The sequence below is a fragment of the Pogona vitticeps genome, chromosome 1, assembly GCF_051106095.1.
Source record: "Pogona vitticeps strain Pit_001003342236 chromosome 1, PviZW2.1, whole genome shotgun sequence".
NCBI classification, from domain to species: domain Eukaryota; kingdom Metazoa; phylum Chordata; class Lepidosauria; order Squamata; family Agamidae; genus Pogona; species Pogona vitticeps.
Window position 1 is genome coordinate 340,727,396 of NC_135783.1, and position 18,145 is coordinate 340,745,540.

The window sequence follows — 18,145 nt, forward strand, 5'->3', positions numbered from 1 at the left end:
CGTAGACATGAAATTCCATGACCCTCATTCTTCTCCAAATGCCCTGCTACTGCCAATCCAGATGGTAACTGCGGCACTGTGTGTCTGAGGGCAGAAATAGATAAGAGTGGCAGCTTTGCAATTAGAAGGTAATAAAGCCCAGAGTAGACTTCAGTCTAGATTGGAGGGGTACAAATTAAATAAATAAACAAATCCGGGTAGGTGGGGCTCATCAGCCTTGGAAGGCAGCCCATCTAGGAGAAGGAAAACTCCGATTTCAAACCTCCACTGCCTTGTGGATATATCCAATGATGGAAAAGGCTTCAGGAGTTAACCTCGAAGCAAAATCCAGAGCCGGAGTCCCGGAGGCAGTTCGTGTCGTTCTGGCAACTCTTGCGGCGTTGCAGGAACCATTTGTATTGGCTCTTGCCTTTCCATTGGACTATTTCAGCAATGTGGAGAGGGGAAATTTGCTGCTTAGCTAACAGCCTATCCTCCATATTATTTTACCCCGGTTTCATGCTCTGGAGAGGACACTCCATCTTCTCATACAGCGTCGAAATAACATGGGATGTAGCAGTTGCCGGTTATAAGTCTTTGCTCAGTTGGCATAGAGCATGATGCCAGGGGCCATTTCTGATGGGGGAGAGGTCATTGCACCTCACTAGGTAGCTACCGCCCGCCTTAAGCTGGGCAGTCCCCAGCCAGCAAGGTGTTACCTCGCCATGGTGTGTTAACCTCACGGGGTGCGTGGGGTTTAGGGTGAAAGTTGACAAGCAGATTGATAACCCTGCACCATGAACAATCATAAGAAAACTTCTGCCTTAAAGTTGGGCACCTGGAATGTTTGGACAATGACCCCTGGCTTTTCTGACGACCTGCAGGAAATAGACGACATGCGCAAGATAGCTGTCATCGACATGGAACTGAGTAGGCTGCAGATGGACATTGTTGCCCTGCAAGAGACAAGATTGCCAGACATGGGATCTGTCAAAGAAAAAAAAAACTTCTCATTCTTCTGGCAGGTAAAACCATTGAATGACACCAGGGAATATGGTGTTGGCTTTGCAATCAGAAATATTCTGCTGAGATCCATTGTTCCACCTACTGCAAGAATCCTGTCTCTGCAGCTCCACTCATCAGACCTTCATTAGTGCACATGCACCAACTGTCGTCTACAACAGAAGTCAAAGACAAATTCTATGATGATCTGGCAGCTACTATCAAAAACATCCCCGAGAGAGAGCCCCTGTTCATTTTTGGAGACTTTAATGCTAGAGTTGGTGCTGATCACAATTCTTAGTCCACTTGTCTAGGCCATTTTGGCATTGGGAAGATGAATGAAAATGGCCAATGCTTGCTGGAGCTTTGCTGTTATTATGGTCTTTGTGTCAGCAACATGTTCTTTAATACGAAGCTGCAACACAGAGGCTCTTGGAGATATCCAAGATCGAAGCATTGGCATTAGCTCGATTTGATTCTCACTAGACGCACTACCAACATGAATCTGACCCAACTCTGGGAGGCACTGGAAGACAGGAGGGCCTGGTGTGCTCTGGTCCATGGGGTCAGACACAACTGAACAACTAAACAACAACAGCAGACTCTCTAGCCTTATTAGTATTACGATCACATGCAGTTATCAGGGTGCTGATTGTGATACTGATCACTCCCTGATGTGCAGCAGAGTAAAACTGTGAATAAAGAGATTCTATCACATGAAAAAGGAAGTCCTGGGCCCTTTGTGCATGGCAGGAGAGGAAGTTGAACATGTTCCATATGCATTGTCTCCCATCACCTGGCAGGACCAAGTTCCAAACAGAGTAGTCCTAGAACGAGCTGGAATTTTTAACATGTATACATTACTGAAACAGCGACGTCTACATTGGCTTGGGCACGTCATGAAAATGGCTGACGGTTGGATTCCAAAAGATCTCCTGTATGGAGAATTAGTGCAGGGAAACCACCCTAGAGGGAGACCACAGCTGCGATACAAGGATATCTGCAAGCGGGATCTAAAGGCCTTAGGAATGGACCTCAACAGATGGGAAACCTTGACATCTGAGCATTCAGCCCAATTTGAAGAGACCCTTGTCCAGCAGGCCGAAGCAAAGACGCAGTCCCGAAAGTGGCAAAATCAGGGAGCTGGACAGGGGACAGATTGTATTTGTCTTCAGTGTGGAAGGGACTGTCACTCTCGAATTGGCCTTTTCAGCCACACTAGATGCTGTTCCAAAACCTCTGTTCAGAGCATGTTACCATAGTCTCTCAAGACTGAAGGATGCCTATGCAAAACATTACCATTCAAAAAATCTGTTCTTCACAGCTGTCACTTCTGCACAATCAAGAAGCAAACAAAACTCTGTGTTTATCTCCCAAGAATGAATTACCACACAAAAACAAGAAAATTTGCAACATGTGAAATTGTGAAACACTGTTATAGGATAATCATATGCCCATTATATCTTAAAGCAGCTCTTGTTCTAACTGAAATGCTGCTGTTTTGTCTGTTTCTTCTCTGAATTGCACACATACCTTATAATAGCCAAAATCATAACTTACATGTAGAAGGGTGAGAACATCACCAGCAGGGGAGCTTTTTGGTAACAAAGCCCCCTCTTTCTCTCCCATCACTTGTCTGAATAATATGTTTCATTGTGCAGAAGCTGTGGGACAGAAGGAGATAGTCTTTAATTACAAAAAATCTCACCCTGCCAGTTATGTCATTTGGCAGCAATGTTATTTGCTAATTAAAAATCCCTGCCTTCCATCCTACTGCCCCCATGACTTCCATGTGAAGAAACATTACTTTTGAGTTGAACAAGCTGTGGGAAAGAAGGGGGAAGTCTTTATTTGTGGGAAATCTCTCTTCGTCAGTGATGTCATTCCTCTTCTGTAGGCGAGACATACACAACAGGGCTTTGACCAAGATATGCCATTAAGTTCAACTATTTAGGTCCATTAATTTTAAACACCTGGCTGTGGAGCTAGGGGCTGGACATTTGTCAGGATATTGTAATTTTTGTAGGTCTGAACCTGGATTAAATGTGTTATTAATGAGCTGCCATTATGAACAGATGTGTGACTGCTGAGTCACTGTGACTGATGAAGAGATGATGCAATGTCTGAAGATGAGATGATACCCAGGTGCAGAAGATGATGTAATGTGTCCTGTGATTGGACTGAAGAAGCTTTGTAAATGTATATAAGAGAACAGTGTGCACATATACTGTGTATATACTTACAATGACAATAAATTATTATTATTATTATTATTATTATTATTATTATTATTATTATTATTATTATTATTATTATTATTATTATTATATCTTTTTCTTCTCTCTCTACCACTTGCTGCTATCCTCTATGCCAGTTTGTCTGATGATTGCCTGCAACGCCGAAGTGCTGCCAGTCTGTATATTTGTATATTTTGTATAATACACGTGTCTTGCTATAGAAGAAGAACGTGTCTGTGTCTTCAATCAATTAACTCTGCATATTTTCGCGGCGCGAAGCAGACAACATTCAATTCCCCACTGAACTTTCCCCACTGAGCTAGCCTATGTGCCCGGGCAACCTATACAATCAAAGATTGTTGTTGTTTAGTTGTTTAGTCATGTCCGACTCTTCGCGACCGCATGGAACAGAGCACGCCAGGCCCTCCTGTCTTCCACTGCCTCCCGGAGTTGGGTTAAAATCATGTTGGTAGCTTTGATGACACTGTCCAACCATCTCATCCTCTGTCGTCCCCTTCTCCTCTTGCCTTCACACTTTCCCAACATCAGGGTCCAGATTACTAATCCCAGATTACACCCATAAGAAGGGACTGGCAAACCACTTCAGACTATACCGAGAAAACTGGAATGGATTGCCATAATTAGGAATCAATTTGACAGCACATAATTATTATTAGAGGTGCTATTACATACGTAGTGTACAGTATTTGCTTTAAAATGGGCATGCTGAAAAACAAAACAAATAGATTTTCAGGATAAAGTGGAATGAGATGGCAGATGTTAAGAATACAGTTAGCACAGAGGAGGAATTTAACTCTTTCCTCCCTGCTGTCATCTTGCAAAATTTGCTCCTTTGAAACTTCTACTTATCTCAAGAGTATCTCCCCCCCCCTTCCTGCCACAAATAAATTCTCTAAAGTCTAGCTTTTTTAATCATGTTGTTTCCTACACATCCATCATTCTCTATTCAATTTTGGCATTGTCAGTTCTTAGTACCTTAACAGAAGCTGGCACAGAGGAGGTTAAATACGCACCCTGCTTGATTTGATCTAAGGGCACATTTCCAGGTGTAGGTCTCTCCTAATCTCAACATGACAGCTGCAGTGATTGATCTGTTTGGGGACCAGCTCACTTAACTGGCAGGTTCTTGCCATTTTGCTAATGACACTGTTCTCCATTTCCCAGTGTGCTCCCTGGGTTCCTGCTGACAAAAGTGTTGCTTTGAACATCCCTCGTGCTGGATTTTACATCTCCATCAGCTTAAAAGTAAATCTTGCTCTCGGTCAACAGCGTGGCAGACAATTCCCTCCAAGATGTGCAAGGTGAAATTTAGCTGTTGTGAAGGTTCAAAATACAAGATGGGTTTGATGCTGGGGCTGCAGAGAAAGAGGAGATGAGGCACAAAAGCTTGAAAACAAAGTGAAGACCTCTGAACATCTGTGTGTGGTTTTTATCTCTCTCACCACTGATGCATTGCAAAGACCAGTTACTCATCGGGCAGTGCTCTCTGTGGGAGGATCCCGAGCCCCAGCATTTCTCAGGGCTATCCCACACATAAGGGATGTCAGAAGAAAGCTTCTAGGTTAGACGAATGGCTTATTTAGTCCAGTATTCTCATCTGGTCAATCAGAATCCTCTGGGAAGACCACATGTAGTAGATGACATCCTCTGATGATGACTTCATGGATGATGAATCTGTTCTTGGGTCTCATTCTGAACCTTAGAGGAGCTCTCCACGGTGCTGAACATGGTCTCCAAAAGAGGAGACAAATTGGATTCTTTAAAGTTCAGACAGATAGCCACCAGGGACATGACTGTCTCATGAAATTGGAGTCATCAAGATCCACTGGCTGCACCTTGAATGTGAGTGCAATTATTTGCTCTGCTTGTATCTTCCCCTTGAACCCGCCAGCTAATACTCAGGATTATCCAGCGTCTGATACTGGAGACAATATATATCTGTCACAACTAATGGTCATTAATGTGGTCATTAATAAATGAGAGGATAATTTTATGCAAGACAATAAAGGGGCACAAATCTGACACCAGAAATGGCTAAGCACAACAGCCAGTTTCAGAGCACTTCAGCCTCTAGGACATGCAGTTACAGTGACATTTGTGGAGAAAAAGAATTATGGGGAAAATGAAAGATAGAGTGGGGGTGAACGTGCCGGGGAGACACACACACACACACACACACACACAGAGAGAGAGAGAGAGAGAGAGAGAGATGAAATTTACTACATTCACCATTTCAAGTATACATCAAAAGAGTTTAAGGATTCTTAGCATACTACAGTCTCTGTCTGTATATATCTTGGGTGCAATTAAACAAAAAAGCTCTTTTTCATGATGTAACTTTTGCCATCTTTTGCCTTGTGTTTTGCTTATCTTCCTGTCTTGTTTTTGTGGCTTAACTGTACCAGATACAGGTAATTCTGAATGGGCTTTATATCTGCTAAGCTGGCTGAATAGCTCAGTGGTTTAGGTATCTGGCTGCAGAAACAAGGAGTTGAATTCCCCCCTGTGCCTCCTGGGAGAAGAGCCAGCCTAGGTAACCTTGGGCAAGCTGAATAGTCCCAGGACGCCCCCAGAAGAAGGGAATAGTAAACCACTTCTGAGTATTCTCTGCCTTGAAAACCCTGGAAAAAGTTGCCATAAGTCAGAATTGACTTCACAGCACATTATTATTATTATTATTATTATTATTATTATTATTATTATTATTATTATTATTATTATTATTAGTATTAGTATTAGTATTAGTATTAGTATTAGTATTATTAGTATTATTAGTATTAGTATTAGTATTAGTAGTAGTAGTAGTAGTAGTAGTAGTAGTAGTAGTAGTAGTAGTAGTAGTAGTAGTAGTAATTGTAATATTATTAATATCTGCTTTACCACAATGATTTCTGAACAGGAAACCTGGGAACTATAGTTTGAAAAGGTAAATAAAACTGTGGAACTGTCTGTTGGACTTTTTAAATGTCCACCTTTTAAGAAAACTAACATATTCAGAAGTGGAAATTATTGCTTAATAGTAGAACATTGATTTACAATAGGGATTACCAGCAGCCTTAATTTCCCACAAAGCTCTGTGTAGCATTTTTATTTACAAGAAAATGCTGCATATTTAGATTATAATCTAAATTACTCTTAGAAAATAAACATGGTAGGTGGTTGAAACCCAGTGCTTTATTTGATGGAGGTTAGAGCAGGTAGTGGGGAGGAACAGGTGAAACCCCTCCCTTGGCATTCTGCTGGTACCAAACTTCCAATCTTCATTTGCAAGAAAAAAAAGTTACAGGCTCCTGGTCAGGGTAGAAGAAAGGTGAGAAATACATTAAAACCAGCTGTGAGGTCTTTAAATAACTGCAAAACCCTTCAAGTGGGCTTAGCTGGTTAAGTGCTCTTATGTCCCAAGGTAGCCACAACCATTGTAATTAGAAAAAATGCCACAATTATAGCAAAAGCCTTTTCATAAAAACCACAAGAGGGAGCTAAAAGTAAATTAAACATTTGTTCCTGCATTTTCGACAGGCGCTGAGAGGCAGAAGTGCTGAGAGGGATACCACCCTGCCGAGCATGATAGAATTTTGTGTAGGATTTGTCTTGCAGAAATGTATGTTACAGAAACGTACATTAAAAAGAGGCCGGCACCAGAAACAGCCGTGTGCAACAACGCTCCAAGAATGTATGTTTGCATGAGACATCGGAAGAAGACATGAGTTTCTAGTGAGTTCAGTTGAACAACGAGGCGAATGACAGCAGCAGTACGGATAGGCACGTACATGCTAGCGTACGACAACTAAATCTTTATTCAACCATGGTGATAAGAGAATATCCTCCCCAGATGGAAAGGCAGCAAGCTAACTTAGGGGGCACAGGAAAGACAGATTAGCACACCATTCTCGGCTCCAGCACCTTATTGGTACCCCCCAGCACTTGCCATCTAAGAGGACTGGCCCACTCTTCCTGACAGTAGGGTCAGCCCTTTTGAAACTTTAGGCACTGTTTTTCTTCTTCTTCAAACAAACATCCATGGCCAAGAGAAGATCCCTGTCACTTGTGAAGAAGCAAGAGTGAGCTAGCGTGACCTCTCTCCATGCGAGTTCATTTTCATGACACAAGGTAGGGCGCAAAATGATTTACACAGCAATCTGCACCCCACCCCTTTATTTTCACGCCACTAATACCAGATGTAATATCTGCTCAGTTTGATAACGGTCTTCTTCTTCTTTTGTTTAAACAAATAACCAAACACTTAATCAAATAGGAATTGCTGGATCCCTCTCACATCGCCCCAAATGGCGAGCTGTATGACAAATCTAGATTTAAAAATTACATGTGGGAGAAGTGAGTCAGCTGGCCAGTGTAGAATATGCTCTCTGGCTATACAACACAGATCATTCGAAAGAATTGGCTGTGTCTTGGGGGCGCTAATTCAATCTGTACGTTTGCTAACTGCACTTGATCCTGGGTTGTGGTCATGATTTGTGATTTACAACTGAAACGTCTCAGGCTACAAATTCTGATGGGGTACCAAAATAAGAACTAGAATCTATAAACTTCCTGGTATGTCACAGGCAGGCAAGCTGTGGTCCTGTCGATCAGAAGCCTTCACCACTAGCTGTGCTTGCCAGAGTTTCTGGAACTTGCAGTTCAAGAAGACCTGGGCTCCCAAGCTTGGGAACTCTGCTGTAGATGGTGGAGTGCAATTCCCATCAGGCTTCCCCATCAGGTTTTGCTGGCTACTGCTGATGGAAGCTACAGCCAAGCAAAAATGGTAGGGGAAACACCAGCTGCAAATTGTCTGTCTTCCTTGAGGTCTGACAAGGTTCCCTTCTGGAGTGACAAGGGGACATGATATAGAGGCAGAGGCCCTTCAGATACTGACCTTCTGACTGGGTAATCTGCTGCTCTTTGGCTCCCGTCAGCCAAATTCTGACTGGGGCTGATCAGATTTGAGCTCCGACAACATCCAGAGTTCCATTCTTTGAAGAACATTCATGCACAAGAGAGGACCATTCTGGCTCGTGAAGAACCACTAGCAAACGAGTATGGTTTCTTCCCTCAATTAGGAGCATTTCTCCCTGTGACTGAGGCAGCACTGATATGTGAAACACAAACTACTCCCACATCGCCTGGAAGGTGGGAAGAATTTGTACCCAGATTGCTGACTGGAGCTGGTTACAGGGAATCACATAAACCCTTTGTTACAGCAGATCACCTGGCTGCCAATTAGTTTCCGGGCACAATTCAAAGTGCTGATTCTAACCTATAAAGCCGTAAATGCCTTGGGTCCAAGCTATCTCAAGAACCTTGTCTTCTATTATGAGCCTGCCTGGGTGTCAAGATCATCAGATGACTCTCTGTCCCACAACCTTTACAGGCATGTTTTGAGGGGATACAGGAGACAGCCATCTCTTTTGCTGCTCCCAGACTTTGGAACTCCCTCCCACAGGAAGCCAGCCTGGCCCCATCTTTGTTGTCCTTACCCAAGTAGGCAAAGGCCTTTCTCTTCAGACAAGCTTTCCCTCAGTGACTGGAAGCCTGAGTGGGACCTTTAAATGGATGGTTGTGTTTTATTGCTTTGAATGTGCATTCAATTGTGCTTTTGTTTACCATTTCTTAGAGTGGCATTTGTTTGACCCTTTTTAGTATTTGTATGCTTGTTTTTAGTTTTCAATAGTTTTTTTAAAAAAATTATATATGCCACCTTGGGTCCTTTTAAGGAGAAAGGCAGAGTAAAAATATTATAAATAAAAGAAATAAATAAAATACCACAGCAGTTCCCATGTGCAGATAAAGTAGAGATAAACAATCTGGTGCTCTCTGTGTGTTGGTTTCCAGCTCCTACAGTCTTTGGCCATTGGGTATGGGAGATTTGAGGGAATAACAAACTACAATCTCTGGAGGGCACTGAGTGGTTTATCCCGGTGCTAAGGTGGTGGCAGAAGGGCTCTTTACTTATTCGGAGGTTACAAAGTTAATGGGTTTGCAACTGCTCCAAGCTGGAGACTCTCGGTAAGCTTCCAGCACTCACTCATTCACACAAGAAGTGTGCTATTGGCATGAAAACAAGGTGAAAAGGAGACCCAGTGGAATTTGTGATTAAAGGATAAAGGGCCAATTGAAAGAAAATGGATGAAAATGAAACAGAAAACAGGGGTATAATGATTTCAGAGTGTGATTTCAGAGAATATTATTTCCCAAGAAGCAAAAGAGTCAACCCTCCATACAGCAAAACAATTTGTTGTTGTTGTTTAGTCATTAAGTCATGTCGGACTCTTCGTGACCCCATGGAGCAGAGCACACCAGGCCCTCCTGTCTTCTACTGCCTCCCGGAGTTTGGTCAGATTCATGTTGGTCACTTCAATGACACTATCCAGCCATCTTGTCCTTTGTCGTCCCCTTCTCCTCTTGCCTTCACACTTTCCCAACATCAAGGTCTTTTCAAGGAGTCTTCTCTTCTCATGAGATGGCCAAAGTATTGGAACCTCAGCTTCAGGATCTGTCCTTCCAGTGAGCACCCAGAGTTGATTTCCTCCAAAATGGATAGATTTGTTCTCTTTGCAGTCCAGGGGACTCTCAAGAGTCTCCTCCAGCACCACAAGATGATGATAATGATGATGATGATACTAATACTAATACTAATACGAATACGAATACTAATACTAATACGAATACGAATACTAATACTAATACTAATACTAATACTAATACTAATACTAATACTAATACTAATACTAATACATCCTAAAGCAAATAAGAAGAAATCCTAAACCAGCCTAGCAAGGTAGGATATAACAACTAGAATACTGATGGTTGTTTTAGGTTTTTCAGGCTGTTTGGCCGTGTTCTGAAGGCCCTCAAACAATTTTAAAAGGAAAGTATGGATTGTACTGCATTGAAAGGAAGGTACGGATCATTACATTTGATGGTTCAAGGTAAACTCAATGGGAAAAGCAATACAGGAAGAAAAAGAATATTTTGGATGAAGTACATGGGGGTCTGGGGTGGATGCAACCTGACATCATTGTTCAATGCTGTTGCATCCAAAGGCACTAAAGCATGGAGATATCCAACTTCTAGTAGGAGGGGACCAAGAAGAAGAAGGAGTCGAATGTCTAAATCAAGTTGGTTACTTTCACCTACAGTACACATTGTGAATCAAATGGATTTTGGAAAGTGAACACTTACATAAATACTATTGATTCAGTGAGTCTGCCAGACTAACAATTGGCTTCAGCCATGTTAATCTAGAGGGAGATGTGGTGGCACTGTGGGTTAAACCGCAGAAGCCTCTGTGCTGCAAGGTCAGAAGACCAAGCGGTTGTAAGATCGAATCCACGTAACGGAGTGAGCTCCCATCGCTTGTCCCAGCTCCTGCCAACCTAGCAGTTCTAAAGTGTGTAAATATGAATAGATAAATAGGTACCACCTCGGTGGGAAGGTAACGGTGTTCCGTGTCTAGTTGCACTGGCCACATAACCATAGAAACTGTCTTCTGACAAAAATGCTCACTCTATGGCTTAGAAATGGAGAAGAGCACCGCACCCTAGAGTTGGACACAATTGGACTAAATGTCACGGGCAACCTTTACCTTTACCTATGTTAATCTAAGGTAGACATAACCATCTAAGGAAAAAATGAAAACAAAAAGAAATCAAGAGATGCTGATTTACTAGGAAGGTGAGGACAACGAAGGAATGAGAAAATAAACTGTATTTTTTTTAACAAAAGAGAGGAAAAATAGAAGAGAAATAGCAGGGGACAAAAAGAATATCAATGCTGCCATGTCAACCAAAGAGATGAAGAAAAGGAAATGTAATGTTTCTTTTGCTGCTTTGCCAGTAGATGAAAGATGAGTTTATGTGTGAGCAAAATAAAAGAAATCAGGGAGAAGGAAAATATCATAACTACATGTACTGTTATTTACTATACAATGGCAATTAAGATGCCTGCAAGAATGTACGGCAGCTCTATAGGGGATTTATACAAGACAGGGATTTGGAAAGAAAGCTTTAGAACAAGGATTGCACAAGTGGTTTCCTACTGGCATGAAAAACAAGATGGAAAGTGGACCCCAAAGAATTGGTAATTAAAGGACAAATGGTGAATTAAAAGAAAACAAATAAAATGGAAATAGAATACAAGGGCATAATAGCTGAAGAAGAGGAGAGAGAATCCTCTGTAGTAGAAAAATCAGGCAGCAACTGGAGGAAGTGAAACTGTAGATGAGTTAACTTGCTCACATTACATGAGTAACTTACAGATACAGACATATGTGGCCTTTACACATATCCAGCGGTGTGAGATATATATTTCAGCATCAAGACAAGCAAGTATATAGGGGAAGGGACTGGTCCTTGCCTCACCTTCCTGAATGGGAAACTCTGCTTGCTGGTATAGTAGTTCCCAGAATCCAATGGCCATGCTAGCAATGGGAATCTCGATGTTACAGCCCCACGAAAGTGACAGTGCACATTTCCTAACCCACATCTACCTTCATCTCAGGTTGTTTTCAATGGAGGAAAGGAAGCAGACTGGATAAAAATGTGACTTGTAAGGTGTTTTTCATCTATGCCTATTATTCATCTCAGCTGTGAAATGTGTGATTATTATATACGATATCTGGAGTTTCAATTTGGTGAGGCATTTTGTGCTATTCACAACCTTGATTAGGTCATGCAAACTGAATCCCATGTCTCCCTTTATAGAGTGAATCCGTTTCATGAACAGTCTTCTTTTCTTTTCATGGAAAGCCATGGATTTTTGCAAAAGAAACGGATGGGCCATGGGCCGCATTTGATTGTCTTGGTGCTTAGCCAGTGCTCCAGACAAGAGGCTATTAAAAGGGCAAATAATGGAGAGACAACATCATTTCTCAGTGGGTAAAAGTGTACAGTATACAGTATTTTATTTTATTTTAAAAATATTTTTATTTTTTTCAGAACAAAAACAAATACAAAAATACAAAATACTTGCTATACAATCTAAACTACTGTGCACCCCATATGCATGGGACCCCTTAGAACAATACTTTAATATGAACTTCCTTTCCAAAATAGTATTGATTGTTGTTTAGAGGCTTTACCCTTTCCTTTCACTAATACAAATTCAACTAATCTACCCCAAATAGCATAACAAATATTTGAAATTATTTCCCCTCTTTTCATCTTAAGTTCAGTAGTTAATTTATCATTTAATGCAATGTCTCATACTTCATTTAACCAATCTTCTAATTTAATGTCATTTTTGTCTTTCCAGAATCTAGCTCTTAATAGTCTAGCACTTGTCATAAAATTGAAAATCAATTTCTTTGAACAGTAATCAAGTTCTGTCTTATTAAAAAATTGATAACAAAGCAATTTTAGAGTTAAATTCAATATCTTTTCCAAATATATACATGTTTCCTTAAAAATCAGTTTCCAAAATTTCTAAATCAATTTACGGTCCCACCACATATGATAATATGTGCCAATTTCTTCATCACATTTCCAACAAGCTTTGGAGGAAAGTGTATATTTTATTTCCCTTCCTATATAATCTATATATATCATACGGAAAACTAGATTAGATTCAGATGAATGAAGAGTGAAAATTGGTGGAAGAAACATCAGTAACTTAAGATATGCCAATAATGCCATATTGCTAGTAGGAAACAGCAATGACTTGAAACACCTGCTGAAGGTGAAACTAGAAAGAGCAAAAGCAGGACTGCAGTTGAACATTAAGACGACAAAAATCTACAGGTAAGAAATCAGATGAAGGTTGAGACTCAGAAGGGCAACAATCCATAGGAGTAAGGAGATGCTAGTGGAGACTAAGATGAAAATAATCAATACTATGGTATTCCCAATTACTAAGTATAGCTGGATAATGAAGAAAGCTGACAGGAAAATAAAAATCTGCTCATTTGAATAATGTGATGCAGCAGCAGCAGCAAAAAAAGTGAATATTTTATTAGAGTATATCAACAGAAATGTAGTGTCAAGATCAAGGGAAGTAACACTACTACCATACTGTGAGCTGCCCCTGTCGCTCTCGCCATGATGAGAGGTGAGCCTTTGCGGAATAAAGAGCTTCATTAAAACAAGAAAGAAAGAAAACAACTTGTGCCAAAAGTCTTTTACAGAAATCGGGTCCAACTTGATGCTCAACAGAAATAGGCTTTGGCAGACCAAGGCCCTGAAAAACAGCAGGTACATAGTCCTTTGCAAACCCAGGACCTTCTGAGCAGCTTGTTAAGGTATATAATTTTTATATAGCCTGAACATAATATGTATGTGTGCAGAGCAAGAATAAGATGACATCATTCCTCCATCCCTGGCTGATGCAACCTACTGCAATATGAAAACTGCCACGCCTGTGTTCATGAAATCACCTCAGACGGGATTGGACCAGACTGATACCAGGATTGTATATAAGAAATGAACACTGTACAGTCTTCCCTTCTCCTGTACATTGATGTCTGCTTGTCATGCTGCTGGTTTGAATACTGAGCTATTGAAGTGCTGTATGTATGTATATTTTGTTATATATTTTGTAAATACACTGCAAGAAAGAAGAATCTGTTGTGTTCGTTTATCTGCGCTTTATTCTGCTGAAGAAAAGATAAAGACACAGACGCACATTCCCTCAACACAGCTAATGGAAAAGCCCTTCGCAGGATTAGGTCCCTCTGGGCAAGCAATGGCCCTGTTGTTGGATTACTGTACTAGAGCAGTGGTTCTTAACCTTTGTTACCCGGATGTTTTTGAACTGCAACTCCCAGAAACCCCAGCCAGCACAGTTGGTGGTGAAGGCTTCTGGGAGTTGCAGTCCAAAACTCCTGAGTAACCCAAGGTTAAGAACCAGTGTACTAGAGAACAGTAGGGGGTCTGGTGAGTCCACTCTTCTGTAAAGTAAGTTACAGCTAGAGTAGACCCATTTGATCCCATGGAACATATGGAGGTGTTGACTCACCAAATCCCAACTTGATTCAATAGGACTACTCTAGTGCAACTTACTACACTCAGCAAAAGGATTTCAGCAATTGGAACACATGGTGTGCTGAAGAGGGGACCTTGTCTACTTGGTGGTACTAGTGCTATAAGAATCACCAAGGTAAATCTTGCTCCAATTAATGTGTACATGTCTTCACCCTGAATGAAAATATTTGGGAAGGTTAGTCAGGGGAATGGGGTGTGCATCCACACAATTCTCAACCCAAAAACAAAATGAAATGAAGCAACAAATCCTGAAACAAACCTGAAGGTTCTGAGGGTTACATTTAATCCACCCCTGTCTCTCCAAATCACGTTGCAGTGCTTAACATATTCTGTCCCAAAGATAAGTGTGTCCATGTACGTCTTCTAACGGTACACCTGCTCCGTCCTTGGGGAAAAACATAGCACTTGCCACTGAAGGAAAATGTTTTCTGGATAAAATCCAGTAGGTTCTGTAAAATACTTCAGACTGTTTTCTGTGTATTTCTCCGTGGCTGTTCCCAGTCTCTGAAAGCCCCTTCAAAATGTTGCTGAGGAAGGGTAATGTTGCTGTGTTTTTGTATGGGCAGCTTTAAGAACTGATTTTAATCCAACTGTTTTTAAATGGTATGATTTGTATAATTGTGTTTTAATGGGATGTTTTAATGAGACTTCTTGGGATGGTCTTTTGATATATTGATACTGTTGTAAGCTGCCTTGGTGAGCAGTTTGGGAAGAGAATTTGGGGGCTCAAGATTTTTTTTAGCTTCTTTCTGGGATGGCTTTCCCCAATTGTGATTTGGTGCCCAACCTCCCTCCCTTTGCTCTTGTTAAAAGTGGGTCCTTACCTCCTGATGGATTCATGCTTCAAGTGGTCACATGAAAACAAGCCTTGGATTGCATTCCTGCCCCATACATTGAGACTGGATCATGTCATTAAAAGAACAGGGAAATCGAAGCTCTGGTACCTCAGGAGAGAACTTTGGATTAGACCTCCACAGCATCACACATCAAAATGAGTAAGGGGTATGTTTCTCAACATTTTGATAGGATAGTTTGCCACATTCTGAAATGAATGAAAGTAATCCACTTCTTCATCCCAATGAACATAATCTATTAGAAGGAAAATAAGTTGGTAGCCTAAGACAACGGATCCCAACCATGGGGCCCCAGATGTTCTTGGACTAAACCTCTGAGAAGCCTTCACCACTAGCTATGCTGACCAACATTTCTGGGCATTGTAGTCCATGAACATCTGGAGGCCCGAGGTTGGGAACCACTGGTCTAAGATTACCCAACAGCATTATCATCTCTAGGAAGGGTTTGCAGGAAAAGTTGGAAACCAAGGGTTTTCTGTTCATTTTGGTACTAAATTGTGGTCTATAAGGAAGAGTAGGAGGGAGAGAAAGAAAATACAAGGGCAAGTGTTGGCAAGCTGACATTGTATCCTAAAGTGGGAGAAGAGAAATCCAGATACAGAGAAGGTCAAGCAGGCTGTGGGAGGGAAGAAGAGCATTAAAGTATGAATTATCCTAGTATGACTTCACACCTGATGAAAACATGTTGCTGGCTATTTGTGCAAAAAAGGTCAAAATCAGCTAGGTCAAAATAACCAGGTAGAAAGTGCCTGATACACTACAAAACATTCATTTATTGTGGCTTTCCACCAAGGAACTGAGCACAGTATATACGGTTGGGCTGCAAAACCTTTTATCCTCCCTGGAGTGAATAGAGGTTTATTCACTTATATAAAATTTCCATCTCATCTTCCTTTCCATATTTAGATACAAGACAACTCATCATGCAATTGAATAAGCAAAACTGAAACACACAGTTTCAGAAGTTAAAACACAATGGATAAAGAAGCCAATAAAGAAAATAATGATCATAAGCAAACAATTAAATGTACCCACAATAAAGAAAACACAACATGTGGCTAGCAAAAAAGCCTCTTTCTCTGCCACTGGTCAACTGCCAGAAGCCCACCTGAATAAAAAAAAGGCCTTTGCCAATGGAAGAACAACAGGAAGAAAACCAGTCTAGCTTGCCTCAGTGAGGAGCCCAGGACCTGGGAGAAAATGTCTATTGAGAAAGTATCCACTAAATGTGCCTGTGAGGGTGGCATGCCAATATAAGCCACCACAGAGCCTATAATGGCAGGAGGTGGTACTGAACCCAGGGGTGGGCGCAGCTAGAGCCAAACCCACCTCCTTGTATCCAAATGCTCCCGACAACAGTAGCTTTCTCTGTGTGCAATGGAACCTGGGGGGGGGGAAGACCTCTCACTCTTGCCAGGGAAGAGGTTTCAATGGACAATTCACAGAAAAACCCTGAAATTAGGCAAAGGTGACCAATCACCTACTACTGCTGGAGACTCTTCTGCTATATTCTCCTAACAGCCCTGAGAGGGAGGTTAGGTAAATGAGGATAATAGCTTTCACATACATCTGGTCAGTTGGAGCACCACTCAATGGAACAATGAGATACAAATCCAACCAGCCGATGAATGAACATCACGCCTGTTGCAAGATCTGGATTTGAGTTTGCTAAATCTTAGTCAGGTGCACTAACCACTATACCTCCCCAGCATTCCAAAATAAAGGATTATCGACGTGTCTTGATTAGCCACAGATCTTAGAGGACAACTGGTGCCAACCATCCTGGAGCTCTAAACTCTTCCAATAAAGTCATATCCGCCTAATCTGATGTTAAAAGCCTGCTGGGAAAGAAAACAGCAACTTGTCAAAAAAAAAGTTGTGTGGAGAAAATTATAAAGCGTTGGGACAATAAGGCAGCAATGTGCACACACAACAGAATCCGTTGTGAAATTTGCAGTGGCCTTTAGAGTCGCTAATGGATCTGCTGAAGGAACGCTTGTCAGGGGAGCGAGACATTTAGATTCCAAAGTAACCACAGACTGTCAGCCGATACAGCAAAGTGATGACTGGGGTTAAAACTGGTATTGCTGATAATTGCAGTGAGTATATTTTTTTTAAAAAAAATAACATTAGCGGCATAAAATAGCATCTTCCAAGGAGGAAAGAGAAGATAAATACATATTCTCTTTCTTCCCCGTAACCCATTACTCAAAAAACAACCTACACATGGAAGGCTGTTTTTTCTTCTCTTCACAATTCTTAGTTTTTCTGGTTGTGAGTTATTTCCATTGGAGAAAGGGAATCTAGAGCCAAAGTTATGGGATAAGTGGATTTGTATTGCAATGAAGCATTTCTACAGTGTGTTACTGTGGGCGTTGCAAACTGCTAAGCAGTTTTCAAGTATTCCTTTGAGTTATGAGCTGCGTATTTTCTGTATACAGTATATTAATTATCCCTCTTTCTTTCTTTCTTTCTTTCTTTCTTTCTTTCTTTCTTTCTTTCTTTCTTTCTTTCTTTCTTTCTTTCCTTCTTTCTTTCTTTCTTTCTTTCCTTCTTTCTTTCTTTCCTTCTTTCTTTCTTTCTTTCTTTCTTTCTTTCCTTCTTTCTTTCTTTCTTTCCTTCTTTCCTTCTTTCTCAGTACTGTGGCGGAACGATCCTACAATTGTTGGCCTTATTAAAAACGAGGGTTGTGGGATTCCCCTCCCCCTAGGAAAGGGTGGTAGAATTAGTCCCAATTAGTAGAGTCATAGGATATAATTTGATGAATTGACTGTATGCCACCACCTCCTGTTTACCTAGGGCTCAGGCTACAGGGTATGAGAAGAGACAATAGAGACTGCATTCATGCATCCCACGCGATACGAGCTGATGAATGCCATATGAAATTGCGCATTTCAGCACATTAGTGATGTGTAGCTTAAATGGGAGATGACAGTTCTAATTTTGTTATCACGCCTGTTTATACTGCCATGAAAAACATTGTTACAATTACAAAGAGAGAGAGAGAGAGAGAGAACATTTGAGGATTACAAGCCTTTGCTTTTCTGCTCACGCCCACTCCATGCCTTGGGTCACA

General features: G+C 41.2%; 1 long non-coding RNA gene across 1 annotated transcript; it reads left to right on the forward strand.

Moving 5' to 3' along the window:
- Nucleotides 1-14,244: 14,244 nt before the first annotated feature.
- LOC144586105 (uncharacterized) lies at nucleotides 14,245-16,100 on the forward strand. The gene is made up of 2 exons (XR_013540841.1): nucleotides 14,245-14,330; nucleotides 15,976-16,100. It is a non-coding gene; the product is annotated as an uncharacterized LOC144586105 (long non-coding RNA).
- The last annotated feature ends 2,045 nt before the right edge of the window (nucleotides 16,101-18,145 follow it).